Source organism: Ceratotherium simum, chromosome 32 (genome assembly GCF_057802395.1).
Source record: "Ceratotherium simum simum isolate JZ-2026a chromosome 32, ASM5780239v1, whole genome shotgun sequence".
Taxonomy (NCBI): domain Eukaryota; kingdom Metazoa; phylum Chordata; class Mammalia; order Perissodactyla; family Rhinocerotidae; genus Ceratotherium; species Ceratotherium simum.
This window is the reverse complement of record NC_141931.1, coordinates 25,344,080-25,366,535: the sequence shown is the minus strand read 5'-3', so window position 1 is coordinate 25,366,535 and position 22,456 is coordinate 25,344,080.

Sequence of the window (22,456 nt, the reverse complement as noted above, 5' to 3'; positions counted from 1 at the left end):
CCTCTGCTGCAGTGAAGATGTCATAGGAATCTGTGAAACTGGAAACATAGATGGTGTGTTCTCTTGGTGTTCAGCTGGGCTTGGGGGTGGAGATGGGGAATGCAGAGTGAGAGGGACCAGATTTCTCAGCATAGAAGGAGTGGTCGTAGTAAAAATGATGTCTCATCTGACGTTTCAAAGCACTTAGTGAATGTATCACACGCGTCCACTTTGCAGCATTATTTTGTCTCTCCAGTGAAAACAAGACAGAAGTCACACCTCAGAAAAAGTGTTATGAAGATGTAACCGACATGCAATAAACAGTTCATGTTTAAAGTGTACAGTCTGATAAATTTTGACATATGTGTACACCCATGAAACCATCATCACAATCAAAATAGCGAACATACCCCACCCTCAGGTCCCCCTCACGTCCCTTTGTAATTCCTTCCTCTTTCTGCCCTCCCCCCACTTCCATCCCCGGGCAACCAGTGATCTGCTTAGATTACCTGATTAGACAGATTAGTTTGCAATTTCTGGAGTTTTATGAAAATAGAATTATACTTTATTGTACTCTTTTGTCTGGCTTCTTGCCCTCAGCATAACGCTTTTGAGATTCCTCCATGTAGGGTGTATCAATAGTCCGTTCCCTTAGATTGCCGTGTGGTCTTCCACTGTATGGATGCACCATGATTTGTTTATCCATTCACCCGCTGATGGACATTTGAGCTGTTTCCAGTTTTTGGCTGTTATAAATAAAGTTGTTCTGAACACTCACCTACAAGTCTTTGAGTGGACATGTGCTTTCATTTGGGTAAATATTTTTATTCAGGTAAACACCTAGGAGTAGAATAGATGAATCAAAAGGTAAACATATGTTTAATTTTGTAAGAAACTGCCAAATTGTTTCCCTAGTGATTGTGCCGTCTTACATTCAGGGACTGCATCTTAATCTTTTTTGGAGGGGAGATCACCAGAGACCCCAATCCTGTTGATTATATGCAAAGTGATCAAAAACACTTGTTGAACTGGAGTGCAATTACACACTCTCAACACCTATCTGGGAGTTCCTAGATAAGGACTATTTGTAGCAACCTTCAAGCTTGTTTCTCTTTAAGGAGGGAGTGCATCTCTTGGTACCTATTTTTGCAAGAAGAATTGATCACGTGATCAGCAAATACCCCCTAAAACTTCTCTAGAGCAAACCATCCCCCATAGAGGGGCAGATTTGGAAAAATCCAAATAATTTGACACTCGTTCCCTTATTTGAGACTTAGAAGTTGATCTAATTGGATTTTTTAGGCTGCGGTCTGTTTATTGGTTAAAACCTCTGACTCCGTATAGAACATTAGAACTCTGATACCCAGAAAAAATATAGACAAATCACAACTAAGATAGAAGTATATTTTCCCAAGTGATACAGTGTGGCTCTCTTCATATTCCCAAGTGAATAGATAATTACAAAATCTTGATTTGCCTTTGTGTTGTATATATCAGTCCTGAGAGTAAAATGATATGATGCTGTTGGCGGTGTCTCTTTGATTTCTAGCTGTGTTTGACTACAATGCTGTGTCTTAGAAGGTTCAGTGAGGGCATCAGGATTGGGTCTGAATGCAAAACATGAGCTCACCCCTCACTAGTCAGCATTTGTAGCAGAGACTCCAGGTGACACACAGACCAAAGCCAGGTCAGCTTGGGTGGGCGAGCAAAGCTGGAGTGGGGTCCAAGAGCACTACATCATGGAAGACGGTTCTTCTCCTTCCTTTCCATGCATAAGGAGGTGCTGGGGGACTCCACTCTAATTCTGTGTTTTTCAAGGAAAAGAAGAAAGAAGCAGAATTCTTCTGCCAACCGTGAACCAACATTTCGGCTTAGCTCTTGATTCTGAGTGGCACAGGAACCAGATTGTAGATAAAGAAGAGACGTTTCTGTTACCTTGCAGGGCAGGAAATGGGGTTTTGGTCCTGGGATTCCTCTTCTGAGTGTGTGGGTGTCACCATTTCCTGTTCTTTTTTCTTTCTTTTTTTTTCTTTAAGCTTTTACATTTAGAAAATATATTTAATGCCCTGAATTTTGTTGTTGTTGGTAAACTCCAATATATAAACCAAAGTTAAACTTTATTCGCTGGGTCTTGGACAGACCATCTCGAAGCTACTCTTTGTTTAGCGTGTCAAGTATACAATGCAAAATGCTTTTTCCTCGGAGGAGATTAAAGCTGTCAGGCTGTTCAACTTAGAGGACAGTTCTAACCGGCTGCTAAAGTAAACACACAGGTTGACAGCTGTGGTTTTTTACTAATTCCACAAAGAGAGATAAACGATAGAGATCAAACCATCAGGTTATTATCATTATTGTTAAATATCATCTCCATTTTTTCATTCTAATCAAGGAACACTGGATTATGCCCTTTTTTTGGATAAGTATTTTGCTATTTTGGTCTTTTTTTTTTTTAAGAGTAAAACCATTCTTACCTAGTTTTTAATGTGAGAATGTGAGTTGGGAAAGTGGTCTAGTACTGTGGTTCCCATCAGTGTGTGGATGGCTTGTTAAAACACAGATTGCTGGGCTCCACCCCGATAATTTGATTCAGGAGGTCTGAGGTGGGGCCTGAGAATGTGCATTTCTAACAAGTTCCCAGGTGATGCTGATGCTGCTGGTCCAGGGGCCATCTTTCGAGAATCGCTAGTCTAAGGTAAAGACAGTCATACTGGGAGTCAGGGGTTCTAGGTTCTAGAGTCCTAGGTTGTGAAGTTTTAACACTGATTCCTTGGAGATTGTTGAGTCCAGGGGTCAGCAAACAAACTTTTTCTGTAAAGAGCCAGATAGTAGATACTGAAAACTTTGCGGGCCATAAGTTCTCTGTTGCAACTACTCAACTCCACTCTTGTGGTGGGAAAACAGCTAAAGACGTAAGCAAGCAAATGAATGTGGCAGTGTTCCAATAAAACTTTACGCAGACAGGCAGCAAGCCAGATTTGGCCCAAGCAGTTTGCCACCCATCGGCTTCTGTAAGCTTTCATTTTACACATAAGGAGACTGAAGCCCGGAGAGACTAGCTGACAAGGACAACCACACTTATGGTCAAAGCCTTGACTGCCAACCAGCTAGTTGACTTGAGGTTAGATGCTTTGCCATGCCACCTATAAAAAAGGTAGGTGTGCTACTTATCTATATCAGTTTGCTCTGGCTGCTATAGCAAAATACTGCAGACTGGGTGGCTTAAACAACAGAAATTATTCTTCTCAGTTCTGGAGGTGGGAAATCCAAGAACAAGGTGTAGGCAGGTTTGGTTTCTCCTGAGGCCAATCTCCTGGGCTCGCAGATGGCCACCTTCTCGCTGTGTCCTCACATGGCTTTTCCTCTGTGTACACGCATCTCTAGTGTCTCTTCCTCTTCTAATAAGGACACCAGTCAGAATGGATTAGGGCCCACCCTAATGTCCTCCTTTTAACTTATTCACCTCTTTACAGGCCCTATCTCCAAATATGGTCACATTCTGAGGTCCTGGGCTCAACATATGAATTCTGAGGGACACAGTTAATCCATAACATCATCTATTGTTACATAACATATTATTCCAAAATTTAGTGGCGTAAAACCATAAACATGTATTATCTCAGTTTCTGTGGGTCTGAATCCAGGAGAGGCATCATCGAGTGCTTTTCTCTCAGGTGTTTATAGTAAAGTCACCATCAGGGCTGTGGTCTCATCTAAAGGCTCAGGAGGGGAGGGATCCAAGTTCACTCACGTGTTCTTTGTGGAATGTTGGATTGAAGATCTCAGTTCCCTGCTGGTTGACAGTGGGGGCCTCCCTCTGTTACTGGCCCCCTGGGCCTCCTCCTAGAGCAGCTCAGATAGTGGCAGCTGTTTCCCTCAGGATGAGCAAGAAAGGAGACAGAACCTACTATTGGGAGTGACTTTCCATCATTTTTGCCATGTTTTATTTGTTAGAAGCAGCTACAAGCCCAGCTCTCACTCAACAGGAGGGGATTGCATGAGGGTGTGAGAACCATCAGGAATCATTGTGGCCATCCTAGCGGCTGCCTTTCAGAGAAAGCCAGACATCTGGTCTCTAATGCTTCCTTGGTCTTAAAATTCTAAAATGCTATTCCTTTTTCAGGTTCCTTCCAGTCCTGTGCTACCTTAATCTTCTCTTTATTGGTCTTTTTTGGCTATTTTGTTTGGGTTTAGAGAACTTCACTGTAGTCACAATATCTGAAGAATCCGTGGAAAATAGAGAACATTTTGGATGGTTCTGAAGACTTGGCAATTATGGATTTGTAGCTCTCACCAATTTGGATATGAATTTGAATGAACTTTAACATTTAAATCTCTCTGTAAGTAGGACTATTAGCTAGATGAACTATTTTTAAGAGGAAGCCTCATTTACACATAAGCAATGTGTTTGCTAATAACATATGTACTTAATAAAGCAGATCCCTTTAACTCCAGTTGACAAAACCTGCTTAATCTTGCAGTAATCCTGGTATATATTTTTAAAGTTAAAAAAATCTTCCTTTCTTTGAAATTCTATAAACTAATCTTTCTGCTAATAGATTGAACTTTTTGTCAGTTAGGCTAGATTTGAAGATAGGTTTTTTAAAATGAGTACTATAGAAGCAAATATTCTTGGTTTCACTCTTGCTTTCTTCTTGGTAGGAGGGGTCTGTAGTCAATGAATGTGCTTGGTTTTGTAGATGACCTCTGAAGCCATATTTGTAGTCGCCATTTGCTCAACAACTTTCAATTGATTTTTTAAATTATCTGGGAATATTTTATTCTTTTTTTAGTTGACAAGTTAATAGCCAATTTCGCTTATTAATTTAGCTCAGTAGTTCTCAACTAGGGGTGGTTTTGTCCCCCCGGGGGCATTTGGCAATGTCTGGAGACATTTTTGGTTGTCACAACTGGGATGGGAATGGAGGTTGTGACTGGCATCTAGTGGGTGGAGGCCCAGGATGCACGGGGCGGTTCTCTACAACAAAAAATTATCCAGCCCCAAATGTCAGTGAGGCTGAGATTGAGAAACCCTAGTTTAGGGAAGTAGACCCCCAAAGTGTCTTTAACCCATAGATGCTACGAAAATGGGACTCAAATGCCAATAGTTGGGCTAATAATGTCTTTAGAGCAGAATGTTGCAGAGCTTTTAAAATGCTCAGAGGTGTATTGTCTTCCTCATGGGTAAGATCTAGGAGGCAAAGGTTTTCAATCATGTTGGATCATGGAGACTTTTTTTTTTGAGCACCAAGTATTCCTTAAGTCAGAACCTTTTTTGAGAAGGCTAGCTTAGAGCATATATAATGACTGAGTTACACCCATGGGTAGGGGGATCTTGGAAACCAAAATTTGCTAGTACTATAGGAAAAGTTATTGCCTTCCTAGCCCATTCCCCTGCTCCCACCAAACAAACTATAAAGAAATGATTATGAGAGTAAAGCATGCCAATTGTTGGAATTTTGAAAAATAGTTGGAAAAAAATAGATCAGCCATTATCACGGCACTCAAAGATAATCACTGTTAACATTTTGGCGTATTTACTGTCAGTGTTTTTTTCTATGTGTGGCAGAGCGTATTCTAAAAATGATCATATCAATAATATGTATCCCAACCTACATGCTCTTTTTGTAAGGTGACCTGGATACTCTTCCAGTGAGAAATCGTTGCTCCCTCCTCTTGAATCTGGGTGGGCCTGGGACTATGGTGCGAGCGATGCTGTGTGATTTAAAAGGTTAGGCTAGGGAACGCAATTCAGCTATTTCCTGGCTTTCTCTCGCTTGAGATGCTGGCTCTTCAATCTAGCCACCACGTGGTGAGGAAGCCCAAAGTAACCTTTAGAGAAAGACCAAATGGAGAGGCACTGAGACTCCGAGTCAACTATCAGCATCAATGTCCAGATACGTGATTGAGCGAAGCTTTGGATGATTCCAGGACCAGCCTCCAAGCTGCCCAGTTAACAGGGAGTGGAGGACATAGGAGCTGTTTCCACTGAGCCCTGACCAGTTACGGATTCATGAGCAAAATGAATGTGTTGTGTTAAGCTACTAAGTTTTAGAGAAGTTTGTTATGCAGCAGTAGATAACTGGAAAACAATGTGCACATACTTTTAAGTTTCCATACAACTGGGATCACATAGCTTTTTTTCATGTCACAATATATTATAAAGACTTTTCCATGACATTAAATGTCATTCAAATCTTGAGTTTTAATCATAATGTCCCTTCCTGTTTTCATTTACATCAGCTCATGTTGCCAAGTATCTACTAAGTACTTATGACATAATGTCAGGCATAATCCAGAGTCTTCATGCAGTTGATCACACAAGGACTTGCTTGAAGACGTGGACAGTTGGGTGCACTGTGCAGTGGGCAACCCTGCTCCAGGGGCTGGTTGGCTTCTACTTGTTTTATTTTAGATTTGTCCAAACTCCCATGGTTCTTTGAGCAGTAGTGCTTTCTTCCTGGACATGTAAATCAGCCCCAGTGTTTTACTTGGAGTTGGTTAATTTGACTCTCTCTCTCTATCCAGTGGTCATTTAAGGAAAGAGTCGTTTTGAGATAGAAGATGAAAAGTTACACGCAGTCGTGAACTCATGATAAGAGAGAATGGTTATGTCAGTGATAGGCAAATGTGAGTTTTAAAGCAGATCTGAAAGAAAGAGAGAAATTACTTTTCCTGGTTTGAGACATTCTATTTCTTGCTTTGTAAGGCTATCGACTTTCAAATCAATGAGGTGTGGTCTATTGTTATCACTCAACAGAGTGAATGCCAGCAACTCCTCTTTGACTTTTGTACATACTGCAACCTTCAGGGAGGGGCTCCATATCTGTGACACATGCCTACGATTGTTACTCTTATTCGGTGTTGTTTTGAAGATCAACATAGAACCACTCATTGAGCAGACAAGGCTTTATTGAGTGTGTATTGCCAGGCATTGCTACACACACTAAAAGTGAATGACACATAATTCCTGTCTTCATGGAGTTCAAGCTTCTTTAAGATCATGTTTCTCTCAGGGTTCTTGCCCATTTCCCACAGTCTGCCCATTGCATGATCTCCACAGATTAGTTCCAATATTTCCAGTTTCTTTCAGGAGACGATGGTTTTTCATGTGCAATGTATCTGTTGAGAGAAGAGCAATCGAATTGTAAATTCATTCTGGGTTTTACACAATTCAAGTGGTAGTTATTAGTGCTTGTCTTCTATCTAATGGTCCACTTAAGAGTGTGATAGAATTAAAAGAGTAAGGAAATCTAGAATATAGTTGTGGCCTCGTTGTTTCCTAACTCTGCCATTTTGGGCAAGTTACTTTGGCCTCCAATTCCTCATCTGTATAATGAGGTTGTTTTGTTTTGTTTGTTTTTAGTGAGGAAGATTAGCCCTGAGCTAACATCTATTGCCAATCCTCCTCTTTTTGCTGAGGAAGATTGGCCCTGAGCTAACATCCATGCCCATCTTCCTCTATTTTATATGTGGGATGCTGCCACAGCATGGCTTGATAAGTGGTGCATAGGTCCGCACCCGGGATCCGAACCTGTGAACCCCAGGCCACTGAAGTGGAGCTTGTGAACTTAACCACTACACCACCAGACCGGCCCCAGTGAGGTTGTTTTAAGGAACAGCTGAAGATTCTATGTTTCTAGGTCTATTTGTTTTTTTTTTTTTTTTTTTTTTTTTTTAAAGATTTTATTTTATTTTTTCCCCCCAAAGCCCCAGTAGATAGTTGTATGTCACAGCTGCACATCCTTCTAGTTGCTGCATGTGGGACTCGGCCTCAGGATGGACGGAGAAGTGGTGCCTTGATGCACACCCGGGATCCGAACCCGGGTCACCAGCATCGCAGCGCGTGCACTTAACCACCAAGCCACAGGGCCGGCCCTCTAGGTCTATTTGAAAAAAGGAAATCCACAGTACAGGATTGAGTAGTGCTGGAATAGTATATGAATAGAGTGTATGTAATGCCTCCTATTACAAACATCAACCTGTTACCAAGAATGGTCTCTAGTCATTTGGTATGTCACCTTTTGTCCCACATAAGAACAGTTTTCTGCTGGGCCTTACACCACTTTAACTGGAAATTTGCATCGTGTGAAAGTTGGCACCATATGTGGCAGGGGAGGGATTTACTGTTGACCACAGAATATGAAGTTATTAAGGAGGGAGAGACAAAATGTAGCTCTCAAGTAGGTTGCACTGTACTAGTGAAGGAGGGTATGATTGCCAACTCTGATATTAAGTTATTCTTAGTTCAAAGTTGTTGAGATGAAAAGATAATTTCTTGGTATTCAACTTTAGATACCACCTATGGAATTAATCAGTGATTACTTCGGTATTAGTACTCAATATCTTTTCCAGCTCTCTCATGTCTATTCATTGATCTATCATGATGTTGACTAGATATCCCTTGTAAAGACATTTTAGGTATGATCTATCTTAAGGTGCTGGTCCAAATAAGGCAGTGTAGGGAAAGCCATTCCTTTTTGCTTTGATAGCTCTTAGTACATATCTTAGAATGACATCTCTCGCATTATTATTTTAATTCACTGTTGGCTTGTCTCTCTTGTGTACTGGGCTCTAGGCTTCTTTGGCTAGGAATGGTAGCTTAGTCATTTCTGCATTTTCAGCGGAGCTTAGTACATAAGCACTTAGTCATATATATTGGTTAAATTTATTAATACACAAACATCTCTATTATAAGGATTCACTTTTAACTATCTGTTGAAAAACAGAGTGTAACTTTAATTTAACAAATACTTATTGACTATCTACTATATTTATGACACTGCTAAAAATCTATAGCCTGCAGTTGATGCTCATGGTGGGTAATTTGATTTGAAGTCAATGTCACAGTATTATCAATAGCTATAAGGTAAATAAAAATCATGATTATTTGCTCTCTCACTTAAAAAATGTCAAATGCACATGCGGATCCAATGTATGTGATGCAAATTTCTTGCAGTGGTGTGCTGATTTTCCCAAAGCCAGCTTGCTCTTTTGAAAGTAGGGAGTGCCCATGACTTATGTTCTGTTCCTTCCCTGGTCTATGTGGAGCATTAAGGAATGAAGTAGGTCAGCAGTTCTTTGAGCCACCAGCATTTTCTGGATTTCAAAATTGGCGATTGGGTGGGACTTTGGGGGAGTCTGTTACTTTTCAGATATTTAAGAGATTTAGTTATCTTTTGTCTCATTTTTGCAGCACTAAAGTATTGTTACAGATTTTGGAAACACTTTTGGAGCTAACGTCTTTCGCATTTGAAAAATATATTTAAATGATATGACAACACATCAAGAATGGTAGCAGGTAGACTAAGGCTGATCCTGGAATATTTAAGTTGTTCACTAGTCATGTGTCTGTTATTTTTTCCATAACTTGATGAAATGAAGATGAAATGGAGAGGGATATTTATAAACACACTTTTAGGGAAAGATGCTACAAGAAATCCAAAAATTGTATTAATATAGGGCTTTTTATCTGTGATGGTTAATTTTATGTGTTAATTTGGCTAGGCTACAACTTGCCCAGATATTTGATCAGACATTATTCCAGGCATTTCTGTGAGGGTGTTTTGGATGAGATTAACATTTAAATCAGTGAACTTTGAGTAAAGCAGACCGCCCTCCATAATGTGGGTGGGCCTCATCCAATCAGTTGAAGCCCTGAATAGAACAAAGGGCTGACCTCCCCCAAGCAAGAGGGAATTCTCTAGCAGACAGCTGTAGGACTTCATCTGTGACATCAGCTCTTCCTGGTCCTCCAGCAGATGGCCTCTGGACTGGACTGGAACATTTGCTCTCCTGGGTCTCCAGCCTGCTGAACCACTCCGAAGATTTGGACTTGCTAGCCTCCATAATAGTGTGACCCCATTCCTTACTTTATATATATATATATGTATAAAATATATCTATAAAAAATATATATCCTATTGGTTCTGTTTCTCTGGAGAACCCTGACTAGTACATTAACTTACCTTGTCTGTCTTCAACACTCAAGGGATTGTTTTCATGTTTCAACACCTCTTATGTGGAAAATAGAAAGCCAACAGGAAAATAGAGAATAACAGAGAGATGAAGGAGATTCTGTCTATAAGGTGGATTGGAGGTTAGGGGTAGTGTAAAAGAAATCCTAAAACATCCAGGAAAGGAAATACATCTTACAAAGAACAGACAGCATCAGTCAAACTTAATTTCATTCAACAATTTCCCCCTCTTGTTACTCTGTTGAGTTTAAAAATCCTTGACCAAGAGTACCTCCATGACTTAAGACTTAAAGACTTTCCAATCCCCCCTACCATGCAAATAGCTCAGGTGCCCATCCTCTGCACTTACAATACAATGATTACCTATTTGCTCTCTTTTAATGTCCCCAAGTTCCCTGAAGCATAGTGCTTGTCACTTAGAGGGAACTCAATAAATATGTGTTAAATAAATGAATAAACAAACGTAGGTTTGACTTTACCAAGCCATCTTCCAGCTTGAGGATGTTGCGAAGGAAACACTATAAAACCTTTCTTATGATCGCTTCAAAAGGCCTTTGCAAATATGGTAGTGTTGTCCGTTTACCCAAGAAGAATGACATTTGGAGAGCTTAAAATAACTTGCTGGTTGCAATTGACTTTTTGTGAACTAAGGGAAAGATGATGGGGATTAGTAAAGGTTTTGAATGATTATTTAAAAAACTTATTATGAAGTGTTTTTTTCCTGACCTCAGAAGCTTCCTTACATCAACGTCTCGACAGAATTTCAGGATCATTCTGGTCCTGGGTAGACCCACACATGGGATAGAGGAGAGAGGTGGAGAAAGAAGGTGATATGGATGGGGAGCAGCTGTATGTTTGCATAGCTGGCTTGTCATCTCCTAAAGCCATTAATTACATTACACTTTTCATTATTTTATTCTCAGTTTTTGTTGTTCATTTGTTATATTGCCTCCTAATGTAGCATGATAATTTGCTTACAAGTAAAAAAAAAATATTTATATACATATATATATAGAGAGAGAGATTGAGAGAGAGAGAGAGAAAGGAAGCATATTCTCACCAACTTGACATTTCTCAGGCCCCAGAGGAGGAGTTTGCCAAATATTCTGAGGTGGAGTCACATTTAATAGTAATAATTTCCACCTGCTGTCGCATAGTCTCCGATTCTGCATACAGGTGGTGGTTTTCTTTTTTTCCATCCAAGAATCTTCAGGCACCCTAGAGACATTAATTAGGCCCTGGACCTCTTTGAAGTTGATCCTGTACCCATATACACATGATGAAACGCAGAAGAGGAGAGGTTAATTGAGTCAGACCAAGACCACACAGAAATTCCATGAAAGAGCCAGGGAGGTGATGGCTTCCCAGTCTGGGGCAAAAACAAGGAAACACAGACGAGATGCCTGTTTGCCAGGAGCTTTAAATTCACCTGGAATTTCCATCCCCCATCTCATTTCAAAGTCAGCTACCCTCTTCCCTCTTTCCTTCAACACTCTACACAAAGAAAACCTACAGAACTACGAGGTAATTACCACCACTTTCAGGATGTGTTAGCCTGCAGCCTACAGAACTGAAATGTGCTCTGGGAACGGCTGTAATGGGTATACCTGACTTTCAGTTCTCAGAGTGAGTATATGTTCTTGTTTAGAACTGCTCTTTCCTTCTCTCTACTTCCTTTTTTTTCTTTTTGAATTGTGATTTTCCAGTTATCTTCCCACGATTAAATCCAAGTAGGAGAATACAAAGTTCACTAAAATTACTCAAGGCAAGGGTTTCACCTTCCTCCCACTTAAATTCTGTAAAGATGAGTCACGCTGAGAAGGTAAAAACAGTAGGTCTCTGGGTAAAGAAAGAGTGAAATGGAGGGTTTAGAAGTAAGAAACTTCGATGAACAGGCGGGAAGAGACTCTCAATAAAAATAATATCTTTTGTATTCTCGAATTTCTATGAAACTTTTCAATAATGTCTCTTTTCTCCAAACTGTTCTAATAGGGTCATTGAATGGGAGACTTGGGCAGGAAATCTCTTTGCATCGGCCTGGCCATCTCAGGCAGTTCCTTCTGGAAGAGAGTTTTTTTTCCCCCCAAAGCCCCAGTACATAGTTATACAGTTTGGTTGTAAGTTCTTCTAGTTCTTCTATGTGAGCTGCCACCACAGTACGGCTACCGACAGATGAGTGGTGTGGTTCCATGACCGGGAACCGAACCCAGGCAGCCACAGCAGAGCGCGCTGAACTTTAACCACTAGGCCATCAGGGCTGGCTTAAGGGAGTTTTTTTGGATCCTTAACCAGAAGCTGTGCAAGTGAGGGTCTTCTGGGCTGCCTGTGATAAAACATGAAGGCTGATCTCTAAGAGAGGAGGATGGGACTATCCACACAGATAGGAAAGTCAATAAATATTTGTTGGAAGAGTCACTACACAAAGCCCCGGTCTTGTGAACATTTAGAAGGAGGTGGTATGGTTTTGTATATGTGGGAGCCTAAAGAACCTCAGCTATGTAGGTTTGGGATGTTATAGGAGAGCGTGGTTGGAGGCTATGGTAAGACAATTGAAAACCAAGCTGTAGCAAATTGCCTTTAGAGCGAGGAGGGGTTTGCACGAATAAATAACAGGAAAGAAAAATGGAAGAAAGCAGGCCAGATTGAGAACAAAGACACAAAAGAATTAATTCTTTTTTAATGGAGCAGGAGAAAAACATACCATAAGCAGATGAAAAGCTTTCCTTCTTATAAAAAAGCCTCAGTGATACAGGTACCAGATTTCCTGCCAGGGGCACAACTAATATTTATTTGAAGACTGATTTTGGTGAGAGGAATCGACAAAGATCCTGAAATACATTGGGCTTAGGACTGGGGGATCATTTGATGCTCCTTCTGCCCCAAGCTGAACCATCCTTCCTCCTGGGGTTTAAGGAGGCGACGCAGCCTCTCCAGGGCTGCACACGGCCAGTCCTTCTCTGCAGACAAAGGAAGTACTGCAGCCCGTAGCCACACAGCGCACAGCTGCTTTGGGGAGGGACAGAATGCCATTTTGGCTGGAGCTGGATGAAGTGGCTGCCAATTTCCTTTAAGTTCGCCCTCTCTTTCAAAATTCAGAATAACAACATACAAACAATCTCAGGTTCTCCTGGCTGCCTTCCCTTTCTGGAGTAATTAGCTGAAATGCACATTATGTTCTCACCTCATCCCGAGTTTCCATGGAGTCCTTGTTGCTTCTCTTAAGCGGAACCTGCTGTGGGCTGCTTGCAAGGGACCTGGTTCCTTGTTCCCCGAGGGCGGGGGCCGGGCTGTCTTGGGGAGCTGGTGGAGGATGGGAAAGGTCATTGGTTCCCAGTTTGGATCTGCCAAAGGCTGTGACCTGGCCAACTCTCTCTGGGTGTTCCATAAAAAATTCCCAAATTCCACAAAATAAGGAAAGTCTTGGTTCCTCTACCTCTCTTCATAGGGATGGCTGGAGGAGTGACGGCTGGAGGTGGATAGGAGAGAGAGCAGGCAGCTATGGGGAGATTTGAAAGCCCTGCAGAGGGATTTGAAGTTAATCTAATCAATAATAGGAAGCTGTCATGGTTTTGAAGCAGAAATAGGACACGATGAAAGCAAAATTAGTTAGGTGGGAGTGTGGGTAGAGGGAGCCAGTAAGTCAAGACCGCGGCCAGCTAGGAAGCTGCTATGATACTCCAGGTGTGTGGTCATGAGGGCTGGACTTTGCTTATGGGTCTGGCAATGGAAGACAAGGAGTAGTTATCAGAGGTTGATCCAGCGATAGCGTAGACTAGTGTTCTCAAAGTGTGGCCCCTTGGCCCCATCCCAGATCTGCTGACTCAGGAATTCTAACGTGGGGCCCAGCAACCTGTGTTTTATCAAGCCCTCTTGATGATTCCAGTGCAGGCTCAAGTTTGAGAACCACAGTTGCATATTACTGGGCAGGTCATAAACATGGGGCTGGGGAGACCTTGGGTTCTACTTCTGATTCTGAATAAGTAGTTGAGTGGCGTTAAATAATGTGTCACTTAACCATTGGGGATCTCAGTCTCTTATCTCTAAAATATAGTACGTCAGCTATGAGTTGTGTTTTGCTGTTTGTAAAAGACAACTCCAAATAACAATGGGTTAAACACCAAAGGCTTTACTCTTTCATCAAAGGAGTCCAGAGTTAGGTCATCTGGGGCTAGTATGGCAGCTCCACAAGTCATCAGGGATGCAGGCTCCTTCTCTCTTTTTGCTCTGCCATCCTCAGAGCTCATGTGTTAGTTTCCGATGGCTGCTATAACAAATGATCACAGACTTAGTAGCTTAAAACAACACCAATTTATTTATCTTACAGTTCTGGAGGTCAGGATTCTGAAATGCGTCTCACTGGGCCACCATCAAGGGGTTGGTAGGGCTGCTGTCCTTCTGGAAGCTCTAAGGGAGAATCTGTTTCCTTGTCTTTTCCAGCTTCTAGAGGCTGCCCACATTCCTTGGCTCAAGGTCCCTTCCTCCATCTTCAAAGCCAACAATGTCAGGCTGTCCTTCTCACTGAGCCATCTCTGTGGTTTTCTTCTGTCTTCCTCCTCCTGTTTTAAGGAGCTTTGTGATTATTTGGGGTCTATTTGGGTAATTCAGGCTAATCTCCTTCTCTTCAGGTCAGCTGAAAAGTAACATTTATTCCATCTGCAACATTAATTTCCTTTTGCCACGTAATGTGACTTATTCACAGATCCCAGGGCTTTGGATGTGGACATCTTTGGGGCATTATTCTGCCTTCTATCCTCAAGGCCAACTCATGGTCCTTAATAGCTACTACAATTTCTACTGTTGTGTCAAATTTCCAGGCAGCAGGAAAGAGGAAGTGGGGAAGGACAAAAGAACACACTTACCAGCTAAGCTAGCTCCCTTCAACATCTCTGCCAACCTCTCCTTGGCCAGAACTTAGTAATATGGCCACACCTACTTTTGAGGGAGTCTGGCAAATGTGGTCTTTTCATTCCCAGTGGTAAAGTGCTCCACTAAAATTAAGATTCTGTTTCTATGAAGGAAGGGAGAATGGCTATTGAGCAGGCAACTAGTAGCTTCTGCCATATAGAAGCAGATGGAGGGGATCTGGATTTTCTCCTAAGTTTCTTCACCTAACGATTGATTCCGAGACCCTCCTGAGTTAAGGAATGATAGTTTTAAGTTGAGAAATGAGATACTAGGGTAGAAGGGAAGAAGAAAGTCTTTGCTTCTCATTTTCTTCTGGGGCAATTGCATTCATTTACATATCATTGAGTGTCTTAAAGAAACCATGCACATTACATACGTTTGTCCTTATAAATGCACCATGCAAAAGGGACCTTTACGGTGGCTCATTCCTCTTTTAGCCCTACAAAAATGTGTTTTCATTATTGAACAAATAAATTGCCATTTCCAGTTGCAGCTAAAGATGGGGACTAGAGAGCATCATAGGGAATGTTATCCCTGCCTTTCCAGAGGAATAGGTGCATTGTAACAGTGCCCTACCCTGCCCACCAGACCACATATAGGTGATTGACATGCTACTCTTCGATAACCATCTCCTCAAGGATAGGGACTCTGTCTCATTCAACAAATATTGTTTCGTATGGGCCTATGCATAAGAGATAAGTAGGTTCACAATATTTTTCTTTAAAAAAAAAAGAATAAATGAATGTTAAATAGCAATCCATTGATCTATTATCTTTGTATGGCTTTGATTTTGAACAAGCTATTATATAAGCCTTGTTTAAACATTAGCTTAAAGTTTTCTCTACCTATTTTGTGGTCATATCTACAGATTTGTCTGCAGGCTCTCTATTTTGGAAGATACTTACACTGTCAATGTATTTTCCATTGGGGGCCTGACACTTCTTACCTTCTTTCCTGTTCCTTATGGTTTAGCTAAGAGTACAGAACAAAGTGTAGTAGGCACGAGGGAAGTGGGCAGCTGCTGACAAGGATTCTGCTTGCACTTTCTTCCTTAAAGTGGGAGATTCCTGCCTGATGTGACTGCTCCTGGAGCCAGTGGGCTGTTAATTAGAGAAGTGGTTCTACTTTATGATGGGAACATAGTGGATGGGCAGCGAAGGGACGCCTTCCACAGGAATGGTCTAATATAAACAACAATAGCCATAATAATAATCTGGGCTTTTATGGGAGCTTTCATCGAGGAACCAAAAACACATTACGATCATTAACTCATTAATCTTCACAGCGCCCCTGTGAGGGAGAATTAAGTGTAAGTAATCATAATTATTACTGTCATTATCCTTCAAACAATTCCCAGATGTGCTGTGGCTGAACTGGCGTACTTTGGGGATTTTTTTTAATAGAGACCCTAGATTTTTGGCAGGAGTTCACATCTCTCCCTCTTTTTTTTTTTCTTACTCTGACTTGCTAAATAAATATGGAACTTTTAAATTCATAGGGTCCCTGGAAGAGGAGAGTGGAAAATAATTTCCAATGTATGGTGGTCTCCTTTGCTTTGCTCTTGCTTACTGGAAAGGCTAGTGGCTGCAGTGGGTCCAGACCCAGGCCCCTAGAGCTGATCTCCGATTTCATTTTTAAACTATGTGCGGTGTTTACGATTTCAGCCTTATCTCTTCAGGTAAGGGCTTGAGGAGTTTCATTCTACATGTAGCATCCTGTTTACGCTGATACCATTTAAATTAGAGCAGGGTCCTGAACAGCAAGCATGAGTGACTTCAGCACAAGCGACAGCATCCTCTGCACGTAACTACAGGCCCTGAGTCTATCCCACAGGTGTCACCCTACCTGTGCGCTCATAAGACCACCTTGGTGCCCTGTTCTTGGGGAAACGTGTCATCTCAGAGTTCCAGAATAATCCAAAGGAAAACAAGAGGCTTCAGAGAAAGAGCACTTGAATATTTTAATAGTGAAAACAGATACATCAGCTGATGAGAAGTACCAAATGGATGCAAAGATGCACACATAGTTTTGTATCTTCTGTATATTTTTAAATTGCACATTTGTTTTATTATTATGTAAGTAGTGTACATGATAAAAAATTTAGAAAATTTTGGAAAGTATAAAGAAAAAGGGAGGAATTGCCTATAAACCCAGTAGTGAGAGTTAAGTATTGTAACATTTGGTGTCTTTCCTTTGATTCCTTTGGTGTCATGTTAAAGCAGATATGGCAAAAAGACAGGGGCACTGATGTTTTGCTGTGGTGGGTGGTCGATGACAGGGAAAAGGATGGGCCTTGTTCTTTGGTTTCTGGAATTGGATAAAAAAAGAGGATGTTTTCGTGGAAGTTGGGATACTCAGCTTTGAAAATTGGAATATACCACGTTCAGAGTCCGGAGGGCTAACCTCACTGAACACGAGGCAGTGGAGCTGTAACACAGTCCAAGCCTGTACGTGGTGTGCAGTATGGCGTGGTGTGCAGGATGGCGTGGTGTGCAGGATGGCGCGGTGTGCAGTGTGGCCCTGTAGGTCTACCTGCCAGCTGCCATTTCCTGCTCTGGCAGTTCAGGCCTTCCTTCTATCCCTTGAATAAACTAAGCTTGCTCCTGCCACAAGGGCTTGGAATTTGCCATTCCTACTTTCTGGAATGTTCTTCCTTTGAGTCGTCTCATGGCTTTCTGTTCACATGGCTGACTCTTTCCCGTTATTCAGGTCTCGATTTAAATGTCACTTCTTCCAATCTGTCTCCCCGTCCATGCTCTCTAAAGTGGCTGTCCTCTTCTCTCGTCACTTTCTATGACATTACCCAGTTTCATTTCCTTCTCGGAATGTGCAACATTACTTACTTACATTCCTTTTATTGTCTGTCTCTCCCCACTTGCACGCTCTATGAGGGTGGGGATCTTGACTGTGGTGTTCTTGTCTCCAGCCTCCGAGTCTAGAACAGTGTCTGACACAGAGTAGGCGCTCAGTAAAAACTGTTGCATCTGACTGAAGAGAAGGCACAAAGGATGGAGACCTTGAAGACAAGTCAGGAGATTCCCCAAAGTTATCAGTGAACACATGCAGTTAGAAGATAAAACCTGCATGGCAGGAAAATAGCAGGAAATGTAAATCAAGGACCTAATTATGAAACACTGATATCAGCCTCAGAAGCTAGAAACTAGATCCTATTTTAAGGGAGAAAAATGAAAGTAGCAAAGGCACAATATATTTGTAGGAGTTTATATGTGAGGCTGAAAGAGAGAGATGAAACATTGAAAACACACATCAGAGTAGGAGAAGTTTAACTTAGGATTGGATGAAGAACACTTCTGAAAGCTGAGAAGGGAAGCATAATAATAACAGCAAATACAGATGACGAAGGAAAAATAACACAGGTCATTACTGAATGACCTTGATGATACAAAATGATAGTTAGTGCTTTAGATGTGTAGAACTTTGAGGGAGATATGGGGCAAGGAAGAAAAGGATATTAGTAAGGAGAGAAGTAAGGGAGGGTGAGAATTCTTGCCACAAAGTAACAATTTTCCCTTTGAAGATCTTGACAAGATCTTGGGTAAAGATGGAGAAGAAGGAAGGTGGATAAGGAGGGCATTAAAGTTCTAACGCAGCAAGAATCATCTTGGGTTGTAGGTGTAGGATTCCATGAGAGAAGCTATTTAGCAAGGAGAAAGGCAGAATTAAAGAGAGAAGTTCATTGAGGTTTAGTAATTATAGTACAAACAGGAGATAAATATCTTCTTCATATATTACGTCATTGTTAAATCTCAATAATTTTAAATATAATTAACTTTTAATAATGCCTTAGATTTAATAATATAGTTATTGCATGGGAATTGTCTACAAACCATTATAAATCTATTTGTTTAGGCTTACCATCCAGACAATAAAATGTGTGTGTGTAACTCAGGTGGTGTGGTTCAGAGTATAGTGTGTGCTTATTAGGTGTCTCATTCAATGTAATTGATTGTCAAATCCACTTCAAATCACACCAAATAAAGAGCATTTTACAACAAATTAAATTAAAGTGAAAATTTCTCTTTCAGTTATTATTTCCTAATTTTTCTCCTTTTATCCCCTAAATGTCTACCCTAGGGGACTTTCACCCCCCTAAGTTTTAGTACTTCAGGAATTAGAAAATGTGATCTGTTTTAGTAATCTTGTTTTATCTCTAGAACCCAGGATACCGGGTTACCACTTATCAAGGAGACAAAAAAATCTTCATCTTAAAGGGAAAAGCTCATTTTCTCAGTACCTAGATTTTTGGGGAACTGGAAGGGGGCTCCTCAAATGTCAAAATGGTTCCCTTTCCTAAATGTATTTTTGACCCAAATACCTGCAAACTCAAAAGTATATTTAGGTGTCAATACAAGCAGATCTAAACTTGTCTTCTCTGTTGCCAATTATTATATCTAAAAACCCCACGTTTCCTCCTTTTATAATGTAGGGTCAAGATGATTCTGTATTCATGGCTCAAACAAAATACCCAAGCAGGAAGATCTTTAAAGATTGAAAAACGATGAACAGTGCATCGAAATACATCTTTAAGTGATAACATGCTGACTGATTTCTCTTCAGAAGGCTTCGATATATTATTACAAGCATTAAACTTAAAGACTGAAAAATAAAATCTTACTATCCATGACTTAGAAGGAATGGCAAAAATTGCATTCTTACCCCAGTGTCATGCACTAATGGGACTTAGTTTGGGAAAAGACAATCACGATGCCTGGTTTTTTGTTTTATTAAAGCTGTAAGAGTTTGCATGTGCCCAAACTTCAGGAGTAGCACAGGAAATAGGTTTTCTAGAAACCGGATTCTAGACGTGCGTATTTGTGGTCCCCTGGACTCTTGTGTTATTATCAGTTATTTAGTAAATTACTAGTGGCGCAGTACCTTAGTTTTAAAATGTAAGGCAGGTAGCCAGGTTGTTTTGGTGGTCCTCACTATGTTTTCTATATATTGGAGAAATTTTGGAGCAACTTGGATCTTAGCATAGGCAGTTTGAATATGAATATGAGCTCAGCTGACTGAATGAGTATGTGGCCTATTCAACCTTATGTTTCCAGAGCCTAGTATAATAGTTGGTTATGCTGGGTGTTCTATAAATATTTAAAGAATGAATGAATAAATGACAATAGTCTTGATTTGCTTCGTGACCCATAGAAGCAAAGTTTAATAATCTGGTTGAGACATATTCTTGTCATCAACAAATACGTATTGAAGAACATATAAAGAATTTGGATTGATTTCTCTCTCTTTCTCTGTCTCTCTTAATCACAAATCCAATAAAACTTCAAAATAGGGCCGGCCTGCTGGCAAAGCGGTTAAGTGCACACGCTCTGCTTTGTGGGGCCAGGGTTCGCCGGTTCGGATCTCGGGCGCGCACCGACGCACCGCTTGTCAAGCCATGCTGTGGCTGCGTCCCGTATAAAGTGGAGGAAGATGGGCACAGATGTTAGCCCAGGGCCAATCTTCCTCAGCAAAAAGAGGAGGACTGGGATTGGATGTTAGCTCAGGGCTAATCTTCCTCACAAAAAAAAAAAAACACTTCAAAATAACCAACAACCTACTGAAACGACTAAACTCAACAACAGCAGAAATAACTCTTAATACTTACCACAGTCCATCATCCATTCTTCTGTTCTCCTGGACTGTTGCACGTCTCTCCTTTTTCCAAACCCTCAGCCATTCCTTCTTTGTCCTCGCTGTCAGGGGATGACTGTATTCAATCCTTCATTGAAAAAAATCCAAGCGTGAGGAGAGAAAGTCCACAGACTCTCCCTGCCTCACCACTAACCATCATCCTCAATCTTGTGCTTTCCTTTCATGTCTGTTAGCAGTTCCCAAAGGGAGGCCCGGGCCCTTGGGATCCCTGAGACTCTTTCAGGGGGTCTATGAGGTCAAAATTATTTTCATAACAGTACTAAAATATTTTCACCTTTCTCTCACAAGTGCAGAGTGGAAGTTTCCAGAAGCTACACAAGGTGTGATGATGTCATCATTCTGGTGGCAAAGGCAACATGCACTGTGTATTCCTGTGTTTAAAAATTTCCCCAGTTATAATCTCTGTAATGTTGATAAATAACGCATAGAATCAAAGGTACATTGAGGTCCTCAATAATATTTAAGGGTATAAAGGGGTCCTGAGACCAAAAAGTTTGAGAATTTTTGCTAAGATGGGTTGTCTTTGCTCTTGTCTAACCAGACTCCCATTTGTGTCCCTTTCTTTGCCCCCACCATTCCACAAAAACTGCTCTCATCAAGATGACCCGTGACCTCCACACCTGCCCCATCTGCCCTTCCCCCTCCTTGCCAAACTTTGCTTTTTCACTTGGCTTTCAGCACCCCACATTCGCTGGTTTTCCTCCTGCCACAGCAGTTGCTCCTTCTCACTCTCCTTGGATGGTTTCCCCTCTTCACCAGGAACTTGTAACATTGCTGTGTCCCAAGGATCATTCCTTAGTCCCTTTTTCTTCTCTGCCCACACTCCCTTTATATGAACCTCATGCAGTCGCATGGTTTTAAGTATAATTTAAATGCTGATGACTCCCACATTTCTATCTTCCACACACACTTCTCTTCTGAACTTCAGACTCCAGAGTTCAACTGCCAATTTGACTTCTCCCCTTGCATGTGTTAGAAACATATCAGAAGAAACGTATCCCGAACTAAACTTCTAGTTATTTCCCCAACCGCCACCAAAACTAAATCTTCTCAATACAATAGCCTGTTGATACTTCCAATCGCTCAAGTCAAAAATGGGGATTCATTCTTGGCTCCTCTCTTTCTTTACACACGATGGGTAGATCGTCCACCATTAAAATATATCCAGAATCCATGTACTTCTCACAGCCCCACCGTTAACATTCTAGTCTACGTCACCATTATCTCTTGTTTAGATTACTGTAATAGTCTTCTAATTGGTCTTCCTGCTTCCATTTTTGCTTTCTACAGTCCATTCTCAACACAGTAGTCCAACAATCCTTTCAACATATAATTCAGGCCATGTCATTTCTCTGGTCAACAGCTCCTCATTTCACTGAGAGTAGAAACTGGAAATCCCTATGATGGTCTGCGAGACTCCACAAGATCTGCCTCCTCCCTCCTTACTTCCCTGACCTTACCTCCTACTCTAACTCTCAGTTTCTACTCTAGCCAATCAGGTATTCTTGTGGTTCCTCAAACGTGCCAGGAATGCTTCTGTCTCAGGGCTTTTGCACTGGCTGTTCTGTCTGCTTGGAACATTTGAAACAGTTTCCCCTCAGATATCCACATGGTTAACTTTAACATCAAAGGTCGTTTTCTCAATAAGGTCTGGCCTGATTATCCTATTCAAAATTACAACCCTCCCGCCACAAACACATTTGCTGACTGTCTCAATCCCCCCAACTCCAAAGCCCTTATTATCTTCTAAAACACTATGTTCTTATTTATTTGCTAGGTTTATCATTTATTACTTGGATGTATGCTCCTGAGGATGGGTATTTTCATATCTTTGGTTCAGTGCTCTACCCCCTTTGCCTAAAATAGTGCCTGACACCTGCTAAGTACTCAATAAATATTTTTTGAATAAATGAATGATAACCAACTTCTTG